Here is a 22,609-nt window from a genome sequence, read left to right as displayed (position 1 = left end):
GAAACTGGGTTCGAGGCATGGAAAGAAGAGAGGCAGGCTGAAGGCACCCGTTGCAGCTTTGGTGGGAGGGTAGGGAAGGAAGGTCCCTGCGCTCGATGAGCCTGCTTCTCCTGGTCCCCAAGGTCCTAGTTTCTTCTTTGGTTCAGCTCCTAACCAGGGCCAAACCTTATAGGGACCTTTCGTCAAGGAGTCTCTCATTGATGATGGATGAAAGGACTCCCAAGTGTGAGGGCTGTACCTTTGTGTGTGGGTGCAGCTGTCAGATGTGGCCAACACCCTTTAAGGCCTTGATCCAGGCTGCCTCCTCTTAGAAGTCTTCCTAACCCTCCAGACGAGTCTAGGCCTGAACTGGGAAAGTGGGGTCTGGGGCCTCATCCCCAGATGGAGCCAGAAGAAGGCCTCGTTGTGGGTGGAGAGATTGAGTCTCGACTGAGCCGTGTCCCCCTCCCCTGTTAACCATAGGCGCCAATAGAGTCCCCTTTCATCCGTAACAGAAAAGGTTCCGACAGACGTAGACATTTTCCCTGCATACTTCAGCTTCAAGATCACCGAAGACCAAACCAGGAAGCAGTTCCTCAAGAAACAGCAGCAAGAAAAGCAAGAATTGCAATTTGATTCTGTAACTCTTAAGACAGACCCGCCCAACTGACCAGTGGTTGCACCCCAGACTTTCATTCTGTGACCCTGCCTGATGCCTTTCATTCTCAACTCAAGGGCACGCTGGTAGCCTCTCCTTCTACACTCATTTAAAGGCTTAAAAATCACCCTTGGGATTCTCTCTGGCCAAAGACAGGAGTCTTGCTTAATAAGACCTTGATCTTGGGGCGCCTGGGTGGCGCAGTCGGTTAAGCGTCCGACTTCAGCCAGGTCACGATCTCGCGCTCCGTGAGTTCGAGCCCCGCGTCAGGCTGTGTGCTGATGGCTCAGAGCCTGGAGCCTGTTTCTGATTCTGTGTCTCCCTCTCTCTCTGCCCCTCCCCCGTTCATGCTCTGTCTCTCTCTGTCCCAAAAAATAAATAAATGTTGAAAAAAAAAAAAAAAAAAAAAAGACCTTGATCTGAAAAATGTTAAAGAAAGAAAAACAAAGCAAAAGAGTAAGGAGCATGCATTCTGTCTTTTTATTTTTGCTGCCTTATTTTATTTATTTTAGAGAGAGAAAGAGAGAGAGAGAGCACACGAGGGTGGGGGAGAGGGGCAGAGAGAGAGGGAGAGAGAGAATCTTAAGCTCCATGCTGAGCATGGACCTAACACGGGGCTCGATTCCAAGACCCTGAGATCTTGAGCCAAAATCGAGAGTCGGGGCTCAAGTGACAGAGCCACCCAGGTGCCCCCCCTTTTTTTTCTCTTTGATAGCTATGGTGGGAGACTCTCTTTGTTCAGCAGAGTACCTTAATGCATTTGGGACTATGGACAGCAAGCCTGGGGCTCTGCATGGAAACAGATTGGAATTGAGCAGAGGACTCTGGAAGCTGTGTGAGAGAGGGAGAGAGAGAGGGAGGGAAGGAGGGAAGGAGGGAGGGAGGTGGTCCACAATACAGGCGCAGGCTGGCACCAGAGGGAGGACAACCAGGGACAGTGGGGAGGTTACTGCATTTTCTTGTGCCTCTTCCAGTGACTGACTCAGCACGGCTGGCCATGTGGGAGGGCTTAATGAGGTTGGACTCTCCCAGTGCCTCCTTTCAGGACCTCGCATAGATGTGTGTGTGTGCGGTGGGGGGACAGGACAGAGCACCCGGGCCTGGGAGGGGCTAGTGATCTTCCCTCACTAGAAATCTACCTTGTACAGCAGCCCGTGGGACAGCGGGGGTGGACACTGGTCCCCTCACCTGCTGCAGGCTCCAGAGGGACAGTCCGCTGGCTCCCACCGCTGGGGCCCTGTGGCAGGTGGCTCAGGAGAAGACTGCCCATGACAAGATCCGTGCTGGGACTGGCCAGTGGCTGACGTGGGTGTAGGTCCTGCAGGCAGGAGAGCGAGGCTCCAGAAATGCCGGTCCGGGTCCGGGTCCTCCTGTGGCCAGAGGTGTCGAATGAGTCACAGGGAAATAAGGGAGGCAGGTGGCCTTCGCGCAGAGGCGCAGGCGTTGTCAGAGCATTTGCTGCAGGGTGCCGACCCCACGTGACAAGGGGCCTGATGTCACCAGGTAAAACCGGGCAGTCCCCCCGGGCTGAGCTCCTGACTGGGAAATCACCCACCCGGGGACTTTGTCCTTCTAAGGCTGCCCTGGGCCACGTCCTTTGGTACCCAGTGGGAACAACAGGGGATGATTGAGAAGGACCTGTTTCTCTTAGCAAGGCCAACCCCATGTATTGACCAGGTACTGTTGGTGTGGGAGTGTGTGTGTGTGTGTGTGTGTGTACATGAGTGAGTTTAGGTGTCTGTGCATGCCGGAGTGTGTGTGTACATTTACACGTATGAACGTGTGCTTGGTGTGTGTGTAAATGTGTGCCCACGTGCACATATGTATGTTCATGTGTCTGTGTACGTGCACACGTGTGTGAATGTGTATAGGTGTGTGAATGCGTCTGTGTGTGTGTGTGTGTCCGTGTAGGTGTGTGTTAGTGGTGAGAGCTGGCTCGCTTCCGGAAGCCTTGAACTTGCGGCTGGCCTGGGCACCCGCACTCAATGCCCCTGGCTGGAGCCCAGCCTGCCTTCTCCACTGAGATGGCAGGCTGTCGGGCTGCTCCGGGCTCTCAGGGGCTGTCACCCTGGTCGGATAGGTACCATGGCTCGGAGCTGAAGTTCAACTACGCTCGGGTGGATGTGGCCCCGAGCCGACCACGGCGCACGCCTTGCTGAGCAGAAGCCATGCAGCCGACACAGCCCCTCTGGCCGTGCTGAGCCCCATCACCACCGGAGCATCGGCTCTTAACTCTGCCAACCGTCCTGCTGAGACTGGCTCCATTAGCCCATTTTGGAAATGGGGACCCCGAGGCATGAAGCGGGGTAGCCCATGGTGTGCAACCCAGTTGGGGTCTAAACCAGACTGGGGCCTACAGGGCCTGTGCCCCCGCCAGGCCAGCCTGCAAGTGCCCACTGGGCACACGGGCCCATGGGACAGACGTCTAGTATCGGGGCTGGGGGTCTCTCATTCTCTGTAAACTGGGATGCATGGGGTCCTCTCTGTTTCTTCATGACCCCATATGTGGACCCCCTTCGGAGCCGAAAGGGTGAGATTCTTCCGGGCCTCGTGTTCTGCTCTGTGCGTGGGTCCTGGCACCGGGAGAGCAGAGAAGGGCGTCTTCGTGCCTGTCTCCTTCCCCGTCAGCTGCATCACGATGAGAGGCATCTTCCGGGCCAGGGCTTTGGTGGGTGGGAGTGAGGGGGCAGCTTAGACCCAAGAGACGTCAAGGCAGAGTGGCCACCGCGTGTATCTTGCCATACAACATAGGGAACAAACAAAAGTCTTCTAAGTACACTTCTCTTAGAAGGTCCAATTAAAATAGAAGGTTTTTGTAAAAGCAGCATACCCCTCCCCCCAAATAATTGCAATATTGTATCCAGGGGGAAATCCCCCTGTGTCAGACTGTTCCCCCACCCCCCCCTCACCCCCCCCCCCCCCCCCCCCCGCCCAGGGCCATAGGAGGAGCAAGCCACAAGCACAAGTGCCCCACTCCTGGTCATAATCTTATCTTCCTGAGTGCTGCTGGGCACTGCTGGGCACATGGCCCTAGAAGCCCGGCGCTCCAACCCTTTTCGTGAACAGAGATGCAGGCCAGGAGCCAGAACCAGAAGATAAATACATAAAAGCAGAAACTTCATGTGCTGTTGCGGCTGAAAAGTAACAGGTAGGGGCCTTATCGAGAAGGAGGGTCTCCAGAAACCATCTAGAAACGCACCCCCGAGCCCCACCCCCAGAGGCCCAGCTCACAAGGGGCCGCAGGCTCGAAGAGGGTCCTGCGTCCAGTGCTGCGGGTCGGCAGGGCTGGTGCTGCAGAAAGAGAGAGAGCACCTGCTCCCAGCTAGGTCCTGCCCACTGCCTTCTTCCTCATTCCAGAGAAAGGCAGAGACTCCTCTGGAAGCAGCTACGAGTTAACAGTCACTCACCCCTCCCAGGCCGCCCACAGACCTGCTCTTTCCAAGTGTTTGACTGGTGCTTCATTTATACAGCGGCCCATCTTTGAGAAGCACTTTGGCGATGAGCTGTGGGTCACAGGGTCAATCTTAAGGGGCCATTTTCTCCTCAAGGTCATGGTCCCTGGCTGCCCTTCCATACCCATGGAAGGTGCACAATGCACACTGCCCATCGCCCAGGGGACAACCAGAACCTCTGGAGGCATGTGCGTCTCCCTCTCTGCTTGGCCCAAGCCCAAACCCAAGCCCAGGCCCAGACCCAGGCCCAGAGAGGTTTGCCCCAAGCTTCCCATGGGGTGACAGGGACCGAAGTCATTCGTGTGACACACTGTGACCAGTCTCTTCACCTCCCTGTTTGGGGTGAGTGCCATGGCAGGGTCTCAGGAGAGACCTCCATCCGTCCACCCTCCTTAGCCCACCACAGAGGGAGGTGTGAGTGGTCACAACCCAGCCCTGAGCCAAAGAGTCTGGGCTACGTTCCAGGCTCTTCGGGCTGGTTGTGTGGCCTTGGGCAGCTCAGCTGTCTGGTTCCGTTTCCTTATCTGTAAAATGGGGATGGAAACAGTACCCACCTCACAGGGCTGGACCTAAGGATTAAATGAGGTTTTCTGTATGTACATAGACACACATACACGCTCACATATACGGCATTACATGTGTAAATGTAAATGACATATATATTTGAGTGTCTAGGTATATACTTATGAGATTATAAGCACATATAAAGTTTAAAGTTCTTAGAACAACGCCTGGCACATAGTAAAGGCTCCGTAAATGTTAACTGTGGCTGTGGCTGCTGGTGTCCCCCTGGTTACTGTCATCATGACAAATACAGCTTTGGAATCAAGGCAGCTGGGTTCATTTCAAGTCTCCATCTACACCCTTAAGGTACCTGTGAGCAGAGGTGAGGTTTCTCAACCTATCCAAGCCTCCCTCAGTATCAGCATTTTATTATTTTTTTATTAAAATTTTTTTTTAATGTTTATTCATTTTTGAGATAGAGACAGAGTGCGAGCGAGGGAGGAGCAGAGAGAGAGGGAGACACAGAATCCGAAGCAGGCTCCAGGCTCCGAGCTGTCAGCACAGAGCCCGACGCGGGGCTCGAACTCACGAACTGCGAGATCATGACCTGAGCCCAAGTCGGACGCCCAACCGACTGAGCCACCCAGGTGCGCCCCCCCCCCCCCAATATCAGCATTTTAAAATTAGCTAGAAGGGTGCCTGTCTGGCTCAGTCAGAAGAGCTTGTGACTTTTGATCTTGAGGTTGTGACTTTGAGCCCCACGATGGGTATAAAGATGACAAAAACAGAAATAGACTCCCCCCCCAAAAAAAAAAGTTAAAAAAAAAATGAACTAGAAATTGTGGGCCTTAAACTGTACACTTAAAAATGATTAAAACGGTAAATCGCAGGTTATGTATATTTTACCAAAATAAATAAATATATAGCACATGAATCAATATGAGACACTTGTCACACAAATATCACAGATACATCAAACAAAGCCCATAATTGTAATGATAGTATTACTTGGACGAGGCAACGTTATGGCACACACACACACACACACACACACACACACACACAATGAGTTAATTTCAAGTCAGTTAAAAACATCTTCTGTAATTGATAGTGCAGCAGGCACCCTGAAGACTGGGGAGGCCTTGCAAGCGTCCCCGCAGCATGTGTCTAGGGCCTGGCATTTACGAGAGACCTTGGAAGTGGGCCTGGGAATCGGAGATGTGTCCCTGTGAGATGCGACAGTGCCAGGGCCCCTGTGGCTCTGGGATGGAACATCTACGTGTTTCTGCACCAAAGGCAGCTGGAGGCCCTGTAGACACTGCACTCGGGCCTCGGCATAAGATGTTCCTCATGGATCTTTCCAGCACTGTCCAGGCAAGAAGTTTCCTTCCAGAACTTTCCAGACAGCATGATCCAGCACAGCCTCATAAGGCAACTGGCGTCCCTCTGCCCTGCTCACCACCAGGGTGACCTAAGATGTGTTTATCCCAAAGCTCCAACAGCGAAAGTGTGGTTTTAGCGTGATGCCTCCAGGAATAAAGGTGATCGAGGAGGTAGGGGTTAAGGAGAGCTGTCCCTTATCCCAAGGTACCCACATACCTTGCTCTGGTTGCCCAGGCCATATGACAGGGCCTCTGCATTCTCACCAGGACAAGCCTGCTGCTTTCTTTGATCCAGACACAGGGTTCTGGGCACAGCAGGATGGGAGTGGTGTGGACCATGAGTGGGAGCCCTGCTGGGCATTGCAGCAGGGACACCCCATTCGCTGGGCATCCCCATATGTTGGGTACCATGCAAAGCACATTCTCATTCACCTTTTGTCCTAATCTTTCTCAGAAAACCTTCAATTAAGGCCGTACGATGCTCTGTGCAGAAGAGAAATCTGAGGGGAGCCTGGGTGGCTTAGTCGGTTAAGTGTCCGACTTCGGCTCAGGTCATGATCTCACAGTTCTTGCCCGCATCAAGCCTGCTTCAGATTCTCTGTCTCCCTCTCTCTCTCTCTCTCTCTCTCTCTGCCCCTCCTCTGCTCATGCTCTCTCTCTCTCTCTCTGTCTCAAAAATAAATAAATAGATATTAAAAAGGAAGAAGAAGAAGAAGAAGAGGAATCTGAAGTAAAAGATTTAGCAATTGCCACTGGGACCCAACACCAGTAGGAAAAACAGAATCTGAACCCAGAATTGTCTTTCTCCCAAACAATGCTGTTTCTTCCACTGCCCATACCTCAGCAATTCACGTGCCAATATGTTCCACATTTACTTATTATTCTCTTCACATCAACTTTAACTCGATTTCTACCTAACCTCATCCTAAGCAATAATGTTCATGAAATCATGGATTCCATGTTCAAGTTACACTTTTTCCAAATCTCCTTAAAACCACACACGACCGTTAAAATCATGCACACGCCGCCTGCCGCCATCTTGCTGGTCACCATCCCCACCGCGCTCTGGGAAACACCGCAGCCGGGACTTGGATATGAGAAGAGTTTCACGTGCAAAACTTGGAAATGGATCCCGACCCGAGTCTGGAGTGATTAGCTAGTGGATTTTAGGCCGGTCTCTAGAGGTGGTTCTGGAAGTCCCCCAGCCAGGCAGTGGGGGGGGGGGGGGGGGGGGGGGAGGAAAGGTCCAGACTGAAAGGGGCAAGGGAGGCAGAGGCACCGCTAAGAGATAGGCTGTTGTCCGCAACTGCACCGTGTTCACACGATAACCAAAACCTGAGGGACTCCACAACAGAAATTTATTCTCTCACAGTTCTGGAGGCCAGAAGTCTGAAATGGGGGTGTGGGCGAGGCTGTGATGTCTCTCTGAAGGCCCTAATGGGGGTCCTCCTTTGCCTCTCCCAGCTTCTGGTGGTTGCCAGCAGACCTCGGCTTATGGCCACGCCACTCCAGTCTCTGCTTCTGTCTTCCCACCACTCTGTGTGTGTGCGTGTGTGTGTGTGTGTGTGTGTGTGTGTGCGCGCATGCGTTCCTGGGTCTGCTTTCTCCTTAAGATCCCAGCTGCTGGGTTAGGGTCCACCCTACTCCCGTACAGACTCCGATATGGTAGATGGAGTCCAAGGACATCCAGAACTGTGAGATCAGAGACAGCAAGTGCACGACCCACGTGCCACCAGCTGTCCATCGTTCAGCAATTCACTGAAGGCGCAGACACACTGATGGGAGAAAGAGGCAGACTCCCGTAAGAGGAGACAGCGTGAGGGAGGCCCCAAAGCAGAAGGGCTCCAGGCTGAGGGGCTCCCTGGGGCCTGGGGTGGGACTGCTGTGGCTGTCTTCAGAGGGGCAGGCCGGGCAGGAGGGCAGAGTGTGCTGCACTTGTCTCCTGCTCACACCTTCCCCTACTGCGGTTCGGGTGGTGCTGGGCTCTGAACAAGGAGCTGTAGAGGGAATACTGTGGTCCAGGGTCGGTGCGGGACGAGCCGTGGCTCGCTGGGGTTCGCCCGCTGCTGACGGACGCTGCCCTGGGGTTCGGATGGTGTTACTCATCCACAGGTCAGTCTTCCATGAAAGAGAACGTCCCAGTCCTGGCACGGCCCCTTGGTTCCTACAAGTTTTAAAACCATTTGGAAGTGGCAACAACATGCCCAGATGCCAGGCTCGGAGGAAGCCTGCCCTGGAGTCCTGCACTGTCTGGGGGGGGGGGGGTAGTCCCCTCCCAATGCCACACAACCTGCCTGGGGCCCTGGGACACCAAGTTGCTGGAACTTAACTCAAGGGTGACTGGTGTGGCTTCTGCATGTGTACCGTTGGGGGTGGGGGATAGCTGAGGGGCAGACCCTTTTTGACATTGCTAGTCAGAGTGCCTCGGGATCCTCTGGCTTCACGTGCTGGCTGCCACTTCAGTCCCCACTAATTCAAAAGCCACACTTGAGCACTGTCCACAGGCAAGCCTTGGGCGAGGTCTTGACATACAAATGCTTAAGGACTGTCCAAGGGCTGAACCACTATGCTTATGGAGTGTGGAGATTGTACACACACACACACACACACACACACACACACATACACACACAAACACACGGCAGACACACAAAGTGGCTCCCATAATTATGAAGGTTCAGAATTCCCAAGAACTGTCGTTGGCAAGCTGGAGGCCCAAGGGAGTCAAAGGTATTGTACTAACCTGAGTTCCAGAGTCACAGCCAGCAGCCACAAGACCCAAGAAAAGCTGATGTTTCAGCTAGAGTCTGGAAGGCAGGAAAAGACCAATGCCTCAGCTCAAAAGCGATCAAGTAAGAATTCCTTCTTCCTCAAGAAAAGTCGGCCTTTTTCTTCTATTCATGCCTTCAGCTGATTGGATAAGGCCCACCCACATGAAGAAGAACAATGCATTTTACTCTATCTGTCCATTTAAAGGTTAAATTCATCCCAAAACACCCTTGTGGAAACACCCTACACAGAATACTGTTTGAGCAAACATTTGGGCACTCCATGGCCCCATCCAGTTGACAAAAGATTAACCATCACAGACCTCAAGTCAATCAGGTTCTCTCTTCTCAGGAATTTGCCACGGGATAGAGACAGCTGGCCTCTGCCTCGCAAGACTTGGGACCCTGTGGATAGAAGGCTTTCTTTCCCAACATCCTCCCAGTCTCTTCCACCCTGGTGTCCTACAAGACACCGCATCTTCCTGCCCCTGATGATGGTCATCTGCACACACTTTTCCTCAGATGAGCCTGGGCTGAGCTTCCCTATCTGTACCACCCCCCCGGGAACATCACCTCCTCTCTATCCGACCTTCCCCCGACTGGGGGGTCTTCAAGAACTCCTCCCACATGCTGTTACCACCGGGCAGGGTCAGCCCCAAGTCGCATGACAGACTGTCCTCCACCCTCTGTATCGTCATGACTGCAGACTGGGGGTTTGTGTGTCTGTTTGTTTTTATAGCCAGCCGCTCACTTCCGGAGACACGTTTCCACCCGGATGCGCGCCGACCCGCAGGGCTTAGCCATCCTGCAGGTGGGAGTTTCCAAAGATACCAGTATAGCTGGACATATGGTTTTCATCACAACTCGTTTTGGAGGCTTCCCCTTCCCTCCTCAGCCTGGGACATAACACGTAACTAAAATGTCACAGTGAAATTCTGGCCAGGAAGTGGGCCTTGGGAAACCTGCTTTGACAAGGTGCTTTGTTTTGTGAACAGCAGAGTGGGCAGGGCGGCCAATACCTTGGCAGTATGGCTGCATTTTTGCAGGGCACGAGGAAATCTGTGCCGTGATTTCATCACACCCAACGGGCGTATCTCTGGTCACGGGTTGAAGCCTCAGAGATGACCTGATGTAACCTTCTCAGCGGCCAGGTGGGGACACTGGGCACCCAATTTGCTCAAAGTCACACAGCCAAGCAGTAGGGAGCCAGGCTTCACACAGATCCACACGAATGAAAGACCGAAACGTAAAAACGAAGCTTTCCAACCACAACGGAAATATCTTTAAGACCCCATAGCAAGGAAGGAAGGACTTCTTAAGTGAGGCACAAGAAGCATAAACCAAGGGATGAAAGATGGGTACACTTGACCCCGTTAAAGTGGAGGACTTCTTTCCATCTTAACACAAAAGGGAAAGGTGATGTCTAAAGTCTGGGTTTGCTGGGTCCTTAGAAAATTCCTACTAAAAGCGAGAGGGAGGGTCTCGTGGGAAGCGTTCACTCAGGCCAGGCAGGGCGCCAGGCCCCTTGCGAATGTGTCACCCTAACAACAGTGCTAGGAGGCGAGAGTGTTCCCTGTCACACAGAGGAAACTGAGGCTGGAGAAGCCCGCTGCCTGTGTGTGGGGCCCCAGGGCACCACCTTTGCCTGCCTCTGCAAGCTTCTCCCGCCAATCTGCCAGCTCCCCTGTCTCTCCCTCCAGCCAGCCCAGCAGTCCAGGTGCACTTTATAAAATGCAGGTGCATTTTTCAGTAGGGGCACCTGGGTGGCTCTGTCGGTGAAAGCGTCTGACTTCGGCTCAGGTCGCGATCTCACGGCTCCTGGGTTCGAATCCCGTGTCAGGCTCTGCACTCTCAGTGCAGAACTGGCTTCAAATCCTCTGCCCACCCCCCCCCCCCCCGGGCTCTCCTCCTGTCTCTTGCTCATGCTCTCTCTCTCTCTCTCAAAAATAAACAAACATTAAAACAAAACAAAACAAAATGCAGGTCAGACCACATCACCCCATCAGCAGACCCACCGGGGGTGCCTGACAACACAGCGCATAAAATGCAAACTCCTTCCCAGCCTACAGAGGGACCTCGATGACATCTCCTCTCTTACCGCCCTGCCCTTCTCCCCTGCTCCAGCCTCCAGCCCTTCCTCGGGGCCTTTGTGCAAGCTGTTCCCGCCCCAGAGACACTCCTTTGCTTTCCCTGGTGGCCAACACTACTCACCCTTAAACACCACCTCCTGGGAGAACCTTCCCCTGAGCCAGCCCCCGTTCTCTTATTGCTGTGCAGAATTTAATTCCTGTTTATTTGTTTAGTTTTTGCTGCTGTAACAGACTGTGTGCTCTAGAAGGGCAAGGAACAGGCTATTTTACGCTCGGCTGTATCTTTAGCTCCAACACAGTGCCTGGCACATAATACACGCTCAATAAAAATGTGTATGTAGACTGAATGCTGAATCCATCCTGAAACGCTTTGAGCACAATCTCCAACTAGCTGTGTGACTGGCAAGAGTCTAAACTCACGTGGTTCTCTTGGTCTCCCACTCCCCTGGAGGCGGCTGTTCTCCCCACGATGGTGGCCTTGCTGGCTGTGGAGGACGTTGTAGGGAGGAGCTCCAGAGCCCAGGAAGGCACATCAGGGTCCCAAGGTTGAGGTGGTGAAGGAACCGCAGCCAGTGGCCAGTCTGTGGATGAAACCGCGACGGGTGGAAGAAGAAATTATCACCCCACTCAATGCTTGAGGAAACTAAGGCTCAGACAGGCTAAGCAACTCACCGAAGAGCACACAGGAAGAGGCAGGGGTGGGACGTGAATCTGTGGCTGCCTCGCACGGGGGGAAGGGGTAGGGATGGTCTGGGAGGGCGAGTGGGAGTGAACGCCCCCGGCCCTGTCCTGACTGAGTTGGGATCCTCACTACGGACCCGCAGACGCACAGGAGAGCTGGAACCCATGAACAATTCATTGTATCACTGCCGACAGCCCGCACGCCGGCTCACTACGCAAACACTTCCAAGGAAAGGCATGCATCCGGCCAGTAGAATCAATAGCAGCTTCTGAGTCCAAAGGGCCATGAAGGACGTACCCCTGGCATGAGCTCTGTGGCCAGGTGTGGGAAGCTGGAGGTGGTGGGTTGGATGTGCAATCACCAAGACTTCTCCTGGGCACTGATGTTGGCAGGGACGAGTCTGCAGACGGTCCGGGAGAATTCACTGGGCGAACAGGTGGGGGAAAGGCAAGGCCAGGCAACAGCACAGAGCGGATAATCCAAAGAGGCTGCAGCTGACAGGTGGTAGAGGGACGACCTGGGAGTTGGGGCACAAGAGCAACAAAGGGCTAGGTCGTGGGGGAGAGTGAAGCCGAGCAAGGGGGCCGGGGAGGAAGGATCGCTGGGGACGGACCTGGGTAGAGCAGGTCTGGCTCTTACTTGTCCTCAGCCCCCTGCGTCCTATGGTAATACGTGCCCCGCAGCGGAAAACTCAGGATGGAGGTAGGGCTAACGGCAGGAGCGTTCTCTGCAACATTTTCTTTTTTTTTTTTTTAATGTTTCTATGTTGTGCGGAACCTCTGGGAAGGTAGAAGACGCGGGAGCGCCCACAACGTGGCCCTCTGACAGTGGTCACGGGTTTTGGAAATCAGAGAGGGATGTGGCTTGGGTTGTGGCGAAAGGCAGGGAAGGCGGCATGGGTGGCCGATGCGGGTCCTCCCCAGAGGCACACCGGACCCGGCGCAGCTTGGCAAAACGGCCAGGGAGAGGTAGCCATGGCAGAAACACTTCTTACGCGTGTTTTTATTGTGGAATGTGCCACACGCTTCATGACACGTATCCCCCATTCAGAAGAGTGCCGAGCATGTATCTGAGCAGTTTAAGGAATAATCATGAAGCGAACACTTGGGCCTCCATGCCCAAGGTTAGAAGTAACAGCATCTTCCAGAACAGTCCTGCGGTGCCCCCCAAATGGTGTCTTCCCTCCTTCCCTCCACCGGAGGTAACGATCCTCCTGATTTTTATGGTAGCTGCTCTCTTGCTTTTCTTTTCAAGTTAGCTACTTACGGACGATACCTGAAACGATTGCTCAGTTTCGAGGAGGTGAATAGGAAGAACAAACTTAGCTGTGCAAGAAGAAAGCACCATGGCTCTGGGACAGAGGCCCCGGGAAGGTCTGATGCGTCAGAGACTGGCCTCAGCTCCCCTGATAAATGACCCAATTCCCTGGTGTCCCTCCAGCGGAGACACCCAGGCGATGAGGCCCAAGGTGGGGCGGTGTTCTGAGAAACCCACCTCCTCCTTCCCATCCAGCCACTCCACCCTCCTCATGTCCTGGCGACGAGGGTATGGGTGACCCCCACCCCAGACACCCCCGGAATATTTGGGGTGGACGAATGGGATGATAGGGCGCATCGTCCCAGCAGGCATGACTGGAAGAGTGCGGGGATTAATCGGGACCCATGAGGAGTAAACTCAGTCATTCGGTGGCCCCGGCAGGGAGGGCCATGTTGCAGGATGAAGTCCGCAGAGTAAGATCCTCAAGGGTGAAGCCTGGAGATGCCTAAGAACAAAGGTGTCTATGGGGCGCTTGGGTGGTTCAGTCAGTTCAACATCTGGCTCTTGACTTCGGCTCAGGTCATGATCTCACAGTTCGTGAGATCCAGCCCCCACTCTGGCTCTGTGCTGACAGCTCAGAGCCTGCTCGGGATCCTCTCTCTCTGCCCCTTTCCCCTTCTCAAAATAAATAAATAAACATTTTTTTAAAAAGAACAAAGACGTCGGGGCGCCTGGGTGGCGCAGTCGGTTAAGCGTCCGACTTCGGCCAGGTCACGATCTCGCGGTCCGTGAGTTCGAGCCCCGCGTCGGGCTCTGGGCTGATGGCTCGGAGCCTGGAGCCTGTTTCCGATTCTGTGTCTCCCTCTCTCTCTGCCCCTCCCCCGTTCATGCTCTGTCTCTCTCTGTCCCAAAAAGAAATAAACGTTGAAAAAAAAAAAATTAAAAAAAAAAAAAAAAAAAGAACAAAGACGTCTACTCCAATGTTCAGTTTGGAGTCCGACGACGGAGTCCTCCGATAAACATTTGTTGAATACCTTCTATGAGCCAGGCACCCCCACCCACCGTTCGGTAAAGTCTATTACATACACGAATGTCTTTTGAAGAGTTTTTGTGGGATGTCAGTAAAGGGGCTGGCAATCTGTCTCTGGGTTTGAGGCTCTAGGGATATGGGGGATCATCCACACATGGAACCCAGTGGAAGCAGAAACATGGAGCTGGGTTCTAGAAAGCTATGAAAGTTGATAGCAATGTGGGTGCTGTTATCTAGACGTCATTCCCTACCACCTGGGCCCCTCTCTCCCTGTCCCACTGCCATCCATCGCTTCTTGTCATGGGTGTCTCTGTGGACCAGCTGCCTTCCTGGGTGATCATCAGCTAGTCAAGTGCAGGGATCCAGCTCAGGTTTCTCTGTCCCCACCCCATGGCTAGTATAATTTCTGATCACCGCTGACAGGTTAGAAAGAACTTTCTGAAGGGACAGACCATGACATGTTTCATCATGATGCCGCTTTGCTTCAAGTGAGACATTAGTCTAGAAGTAATCTCAGTTCTTCAGAGGACCCAGGACATTCTAAGAGCAAGAAGGTGACTACGAGCAAATAGTTGACACCTTTCTTAGCGGGGAAAGGATCATCGGAGTGTATATTCTTCCAGTCCTGCAGCCAATCGGTCAACTCTCTCACATTATCATTATGCAAATATTAAAGAAGGAAGACAGTTGGCACGTCAGAGTGCCTACCACATGCATTATATCTTTGACTCCTCCTGGATTAAAACAAAAACGCATCACGAAGTACTGTAGTGCACCCAGCCCTGGCAAGTTCTCTGGCTGTAACCGAACCTTGGGGAAGAAGCTCTCTGGGCAGCACCAGATTCACCTCTGGCCCGTGTCTGGTTCCCTTTGGGTCCTGTCCAGAGAGAAGGCTGGGGCCACCTTGGGCTGCTGTTACTGGGTCTGTGCACGTTGCCCTGATGTAATGCTGAGGGCCCAGCAGGGCTGGGCCCAAGATGAGTGCTTTCCCTGTCCCGTCCAGGGTGGCTCCTTTTGGGAAATCGAATCAGGACATGACCTTTAAATGGAGGAAAACCCCTCAGTGAGGGGTGGAAAATGAAATTCACTCAGCTCGCCCAGGCGCCAAACAAATAACCCCCCCCTCCACCCCCGACAGAAAGAGAAACAAATAATAAACAAATGTCAGGGGCCATGCAAAACATTGGCATCTGCCTTTTCTCAAGACTGTGAGTCCAAACTGTGTTATATGGAGAAAATCTCCCGTCTTCCCTCAAACAACGGGCTTTACCAAACAACAATGACAATTAACCTCCAGATTAATAAATGTTAAACAGCCTCCCGATCAATAGTGAAGGAGCTCAAATCACCCTCCTTGAATCGATGGGGGAAAGTGAACAGAGTGAAGATTTCATTGGGCCAGGAGGGACCTGAGAGCCAGAGGTGACTTCTGTGGGTGGGGCTTTTTGCAGGGACCCCAACACCACCTGCAGGATGCGGGGACCCCTCTCGGGCATAGCACCGATAGTTAATTATATTAAAAACTCCAACACTTTGTGAAATTATTTAGGTGATTAGCACGTAAAGACTATACCTCTAATTCCTTCTTCAAATTCTGATTTTGGACCCGGGACTAATTAAAAAACAAAACAAAACAAAACAAAACTGAGGCATTTGTAATTGTTGGAGTTTAGCCACTATGGGAGTTAACATTTCCTGGGGTGGAGGGGGGAAAAAAAACAGATAAAAAATTGCACTAGAAAGTGAAATTGGATTTTAAAAAATCAATGAAGTAACCAGGCTATTAAAATGGAAAATAAGTCTGATGTCATTCTGAAAAATAAAAGGGTGAGTCACCTGCAGAGCCACTTAATTAAGCACAGGAAGTAACAAGAGAGCTTGAGTGATTTTCCCGGTTAATGTCAGTATTTCAAAATGAGTGAGGCGTTAGGCCAAGAGCATTCCTTCTAATCAGAGAGTTAAATCGGTTCTTTTGCCCTCAGGACATCTTGATACATTTGAAGTTGATGAAGAGCAAAAAGGAATGTATTACAAATTATCCCAACTGCACCGCACAGGCAAAGAAGGGAGCTTTCTACTCGAGGTCCCTGGGGTAGCGTGTGATGAGGGCCACGGGGCAGGTTCTAGAACCCTTTGGAGCCTGGAGGCACTCCGGGTCTGGTGGGGGAGGTTGTGCCCACCTTCATAAGGTCCGAGGAAGGAATGTCCTCCCAGTGTTCCTGAGGATTGTAGCAGCTGAGAGCAGTGACTCCCAGGTTTGGGTTTTAACAGAAGTCACTTGGGACTTGCAGGCAACTCCGGTCCATTCTCATCTGAGCCAGTGCTGGGGGGTGGTTGCAGGGGGCCTGGCCAGGCCTCCCCTCCCGCCTCTGCCAAGCAGGTGGCCCGGCCGCTGTCAGCCCCAGCCAGCTCTTAAGTCTGGGGTGCATTCCCCAGAACAGCAGCCGTGTTGAAGTGTCCGAGTCGACCCCAGGGAAGCCCGAGGATCACCGCCCAAGGAGGCTCTGAGTTCTCTGAGGTTCTCTGAGAACCTCTCTGTGGGAGGAGCTCCTGGGGTCACTCCCAGATCCCAAACTACAGTAGCCTCAGAGGGTCTGTCCTGAGACCTAGTGTTCAATGAGTTACCCCCCATCCGCTCTCCCTGATCGGTTATCAAGGGCCAGTTTCCTTTGGCATAGCTCACACTTAGGTCTTTTGATGTTGGTGGGTCGTTGTAGATTCATTATTATCATTATTTAACTGTGCTCATAGGGCTAAAATGTGGGAACCTTAATCCTTAAATCTGACCTGGTTTGGGTCGGGTGGAGACCAGGCTTGTCCAGAAGAGCTGAGCACCGAAACAGAGCGTGGCTGGCAGCTAGGTGCAAAGACCAAGGGTCCTGGACCCACAGGGAGGGCCTCTTGTACCAGGAGCGTGGAGCCTCTTCCCCTTGATCACGAAGGCAGCCTGTTTCTGAATAAGCTGAGCTTAATTAGCGGTTAAAACCCAAAATTGGCCACAACCAGGCAGCTGCAGGTTTTAGGGAGCACCCTGCACCCTGAGGACAGCTAAACGCTTTCCCGATGTTAATAGGGATAATGCTCCATTAGTGACATCAACATTAGTAACATTACATTAACATTAACATTATATTGGTAACATCAGAAGTGACTCTCCCCCCCACCCCACCCCCCACCCCCCACCCCCCAGGATATTTCCTTATTGCTTAAAATTGACAATGTAGCACTGGGTTTTCACTTTAACTTTCTATATGTTTCTCCTTTCCCCATCCCACTCCAAATAGGGCTGCTGGACAAAAACGTTGCACATAAGTATTTGGTGTTGATGACTTTTAACCCTACAGCCAACTGAGGAACCAGGTAAACGGATCATAATCCTCTTTGGAAGACTGTCCTGGAAGCAATAGCTGTGCCACACACATTTAGCTAATGCCAGCAGAGCACTGAGCTGCAATGCTGGGAGCTCCGGGAATAATAGGATATTAATAGGCAAGGGTGGGGCCTGACAGTTAAGTATATCCCTAGTAGTCCTGATTATTCTCACTTGAAAAATCTTTCCTAATTAGAGAGGCCACCGGGATCGGGGATGGGGGGCTGGAGGGAGGCGGTAGCATTCACCCTATGCAAGTGAAATAGAGCATATGGGTTGGGGGGCCAACACTGCAGGCTCATTGCCCTGTGCTGCTGTTTCAGCAGTGTGGGCTGCACTGCTCACCTCCCCTTTCTGAGCCTCACTTTACTCATCTGTTACATGGGATCAAGGAGATTCCTGGGACAGCCCTGGGAAGAGTTCAGCAAGTTGCCCAAGATAAGATAACGGCCTAACTCTTATTAGTAGCTACTGTATCAACATTTTTGTTCTAATTCAGTTTTTGTTTTAAACAGTGAGCTGAGAAGGCAAGGGAGAAAATACCATTGATCTTTAATAGATGTTCGTGTCCTCCAATCTGGCCTGAGGTCCTGTATAACATCGCTCAGAATTACCTTCACCGTTGCATGATTTCAGTTATCAGAGGCCAAGGGGAGCATCAGTGCAAGAGAGAGTCCAGGACCGGCTGGAGGTCGCAGGAAAATGTTCTCTGCAAATTGCAGCCAGTGCTTTTGCAGAGGACAAGCTCAGGATGGGTTTGCTCCTGACTCAGGTGCTGGCAAGGGGCAGCAGGACCAATCACAGATACCTCCCTCGGACCCACTGCCCGCATTCCCGGCCTGCCTCCACCCACTGGGTGGGCACAGCTGGACAGAAAGGGGGATGTGCTGGGAAAGTGTGCTGTCCTGATTTATAATAAATATATTTTCCTCTTAGACCTTGTTCCAGGCCCAGAGCTCCTAAACCCTGGGAATTTCCCTGATAAGAGTGATAAATGTGTCTTTGTTATGTTAATGAGGGGACTGCTGGAAAACTTTTAGGTAACCTAGCCATTGGAAGTTCGTTGCCAGGAGAACCAACCAGGTGATCCGAAGGTTGGAAATTTCAGTCTCTGCCCCCCTCCAGGGAGGGGAGAGGGGCTGGAGTTTGAATCCATTGCCAATGGCCAATGATTTAGACACTCGCGCCTGTGTGATGAAACCTTCACAAAATCCCAAGAGGACTGGGTTCAGACAGCTTCTCAGGTGGCGGAAACAGTTTGGGTGGTACCCCCGGAGAGGTCATGAAAGCTCGGAGCTCTGTCCCAGCACCTCACATCTCTCCCCTCTGGCTGTTCCTGAGTTGTGTCTTTTCATCGTAAGCGAGTAATCTAGGAAGCAAAATGTTTCCCTAAGGTCTGTGAGCTTCTTTAGCAAATGAATCCAACCCGAGCTGGGGTCTTAGGAACCTCTGATTTACAGCCCGTAGGAAGCACAGGTAACAGCCTGGATTTTGGATTGGTGTCTGAAGTGAGTGCATGCACGCGCACGTGTGTGTGTGTGTGTGTGTGTGTGTGTGTGTGTAAGGGGGAGTCTGTGGGGCACCCTGGTGTTGTCTGAGCATTGCTCGGTGTTGTGGAGCAAGCACCCCTGTGCCCCACAACACATTGGAATTGGATCCAGGAGCCCAAAAGAGCGGGTTTGCAGTGGGAGGGATGGCATTCGGCACTGGGCACACGGGCCTTTAGGAAACTCTCTGCTGAGGTCCGGTCCACGTGCACCACCTTTCTTGCCCCCGTGACAGCGCCCTCAGAGCCACCCTTCTGCCTGAGGGACTGCTGCAAGCCGTGAACTGGCCTGCAAGGTTCCCAGGAGGTGACACCTGCTGTGTCCAGGGGTGGAAGTTCCAATGTCACTTTGAAGTGGCGGTCAGTCAGTCATTGTAGAAGGAGACAGGAAAAGGAAGAGATAAAAGCCTGCCCCCCCCCCCCCGAAGCTCCCCCCCACCACGCCCCGCTCCCCTGGGGTTGTAAGACCCAGCCCTCAATTGCAATTCCCAGCAAGGCCTCTCTCCCTTTGAATCCCAACACTGTCCTTCATCGAGTCGTCGCCACCATCCACAACCGTCCATTCGTATCTTCCTTGCTGGTTCCATGTGACCAGGAGGGACTGGGGCTTGGACCCCCGGCTCTGCCACTCACTGGCTGCGCGCCCCGCCCTGGGGAAGATGGAAGCTCTGGCCACTTTCTCATCTGTTAAATGGGAAACGTTCCAGGCTTGGCACGTTTCTGCTGGTGACAGGCCTGGCGTGGAGTCAGCCTGTTTCTTTTCCCTCTTCAGATCGCCAGCCCGGCCTGACCCCTCCTCCGGGACATTTCCCTGTGTGACTGATCTCAGCCCCTGCTGCGGCAGCCCGAGCCTGCCTGCGTCCCCCACCCCAGCCACCCCGGGCCCCCTGCGTCCTTCTGTGCCAGCTGGGCCCTGAACCCCCTCCTGGCTTCCCGCCCTGCCTCTGGCCTGGCGTCGGTGCAAACATTGCAGATTGCTGAGACCAGGAACAGGTCGTACTTGCCATTCATTCCAAGGAGTCACTTCTGTCTCCCCGGGATCAGCTGCATGGGGAGAAGGGGGTGACATCACCAGACTTCACCAGTCTCTTCCAGAGGGGTCCTTTGCCCTGGGGACATGTCCCCCTCCAGCGGTGGGCCTGGAGCTGCTTCCTGTTGGAGTGGCCAAGATCTTGAGAGTTAGGCAGTGGGATTGCCGTTTTTTCCTTTTTTTTCGTGGGACAGCCCAGGGACCTCAGGTTGTGCAGCCAAAGTTAAAAAGCCACGAATTTTCTCTCTGGCACGGCCACTCCCAATGCACAAACATACCCCTAAGATTCCTGGGGAGGAGACGGTCACAGAGCCTTGTGTGGATCCTAACCCTTGAATCTGGGAGGGGTTGGAGGTTCATCCAGGAGGGGTGTGGATTTCACGGAAGGATAGGGCTTTGGGCTGTGCCTCCTTGGTTCCTGCTACCTGTTGGCCCCCAGTTCCCTTTTAAGGGATGACATCTCCCCAGTGCGTTTGGTGTGGATGGGAGAATGGTCTTGTAGGCCACCCTCCAGCAGGGAAGTCTGGGAAGCAAGCCCTTCTCTCCCTGTCCTGGGCCACTCACGGAAGGGGGTGTGACCTAGCCCTGGCTCGAAGGCCCTCACCGGGGGTGGTATCTGCAGTGACTAAAGCAGGAAGGAAGATCAGCGGGGCAGATGGACTCATCCGCGAGGCAGTGATTGTACTTCCTGCTTTCCCAGCCCTCTGGCGCAGTCCTGGTCTCCCGCTACGCCACCCCCAATTCCCAGATCCCCTCATCACCTGCCACTGCATTCTTTGTTCCTTTATTTTTTTTTTTAAGATTTATTTATTTTTGAGAGAGACAGAGTGCCAGCGGGGAAGGACAGAGAGAGAGGGGGACAGAGGATCCGCAGCGGGCTCTGTGCTGACGGGCTGACAGCAGAGAGCCTGATGCAGGGCTCGAACTCACGAGCCCCGTGAGATCATGACCTGAGCCGAAGTCAGACGCTTAACCGACTGAGCCACCCAGGCTCCCCGAGAGTGTTTCTTTCTTACTAGTCAATCAATGGACTATATTTTCTCTAAAAGAGTGAATATTTTGCGCCTGAAGGACTTTCTCTACCTGAGACACGTCTGATGCTCCAAAGCACACCAGTGGCCAATGGATTTTCTGGAAACGTGCATGGCCGTTCCATTTTGCCTGAGGAACATCTACAGCTAACATACTGGCCACATCCCAGGACAGGTCCCTGCGGAGCCTCTGGCTCAGCCTCGCCCAGGTCATCTGGATCTCAGGGGCACCTCCGTGGCAGAAGCTGAGGCACTCCACTCTGGAATGCCGTCACCCACACTTGTGAGGAATGAGGCTCGGGGACCATCGGGGGCCCGCAAGGGCCCGTGGTTCATCCCACCATGTTCCTGATGATCTGTGATGAGACTATAACCCACACATTTCTCTCAATCTTTTATTTATTTATTTAGTTAGTTAGTTATTTTTGAGAGACAGAGAAAGTGAGAGAGAGAGAGAGAGTGAGAGAGAGAGAGAGAAAGTGCACAAGCAGGGGAGGAGCAGAGAGAGAGGGAGACACAGAATCCGAAGCTAGCTCCAGGCTCTGCGCTGTCAGCACAGAGCCGAACACGGGGCTCGAACCCAGGAAGAGAGAGATCATGACCTGAGCTCAAGTCGGACTCTCAATCAACTGAGCCACCCAGGCGCCCCACCTCTCAATCTTTCTAAAAGTGTACAACTCAGGGGCTTTCAGGACTTTCGCAACGTTATGCAACCATTACCGCTATCTATTTCCAAAACGTTTTCATTACCTCAAACAGAAACTCCGTGCCCTTTAAGAGTAACTCCCCGTTCTATCGCTCCCAGGTCCCTCGTGCCCATTTTCCTTTCTGTCTCTATGAACTTTCCTGTTCTAGGTACCTCGGCTGAGTGGAAGCACACGAAATCTGTCCTCTTGTGTCTGGCTCTTTTCATGTTAGCACAACATATCCAAGGTCATCCATGTTGTAGCATGTGTCAGTCCTTCCTTCCTTTGTAAGGCTGGATAATAGTCCGTTGTGTGTCGATACCAAGTTATCTTTATCTAGACATCTCTTGATGCATGTTTGGTTTGATTCCATCTTCTAGCTGTTAAGAAGGCTGCAATGAACATTGGTACACCAGTGGTTTTTATTATGCACTACATTAATACAGTGCATAACCTTCTAGAAGGGGTAGATGAGCATAACTGAGTTATTTTACATCAATCAGGAAAATACTTCCTTCCACCCAGGGGCACCTGGGTGGTTCGGCTGGTTAAGCGTCGAACTCTTGATTTCAGTTCAGGTCACGATCTCATGGTTTGTGAGTTCAAGCCCCACATCTGGGATTCTCTCTCTTCCTCTCTTTTACCCCACCCTGCTCACACACTCCCTCTCTCTCAAAATCAATAAATAGACATTAAAGAAAAAAAAAGGAAAATGCTTCCTTTGTTGATAGTCTCCAAACGCTTTGACACATAGTAATGATTAACTCCAGAGATGTGCCTCTTTCCATCAAACTCCACTGATATGAAAATCTGGCAAGCCTTTTTTCCCTTTCCCCTGTTAGTGAACGTGTGGATGTGCGCAGTGGCTATGCCGGGGATGAGCAAGCACATGGCCATGACGCTGATCCAGGGTGGAATCTCAAACCACATCTCTCCTTGGTTGCCAAGGCCAAACCCTTCGTCACTGTGGTTTTGATTTGCATTTCCCTAACGAATGATGCTGAACATCTTTTCATGTGCGTATTGATATCTTCTTTGGAGCAATGTCTATTCAGGTCCTTTGTGCCCTTTTAAACTGAGCTTGTCTTTTTGTTGTTGATTTGCAGGAGTAGTTTATATATTCTGGATATTAAATCTTTATCAC

General features: G+C 52.5%; 1 pseudogene; it reads right to left on the bottom strand.

The window, feature by feature from the left end:
• Positions 1-2,990: 2,990 nt before the first annotated feature.
• On the bottom strand, positions 2,991-22,395 carry LOC123581420 (annotated as a pseudogene).
• Positions 22,396-22,609: the final 214 nt, after the last annotated feature.

Source organism: Leopardus geoffroyi, chromosome A3 (genome assembly GCF_018350155.1).
Source record: "Leopardus geoffroyi isolate Oge1 chromosome A3, O.geoffroyi_Oge1_pat1.0, whole genome shotgun sequence".
Classification (NCBI taxonomy): domain Eukaryota; kingdom Metazoa; phylum Chordata; class Mammalia; order Carnivora; family Felidae; genus Leopardus; species Leopardus geoffroyi.
The sequence above is the reverse complement of the archived record's forward strand: the minus strand, read 5'-3'. Positions and strand labels throughout refer to the sequence as shown.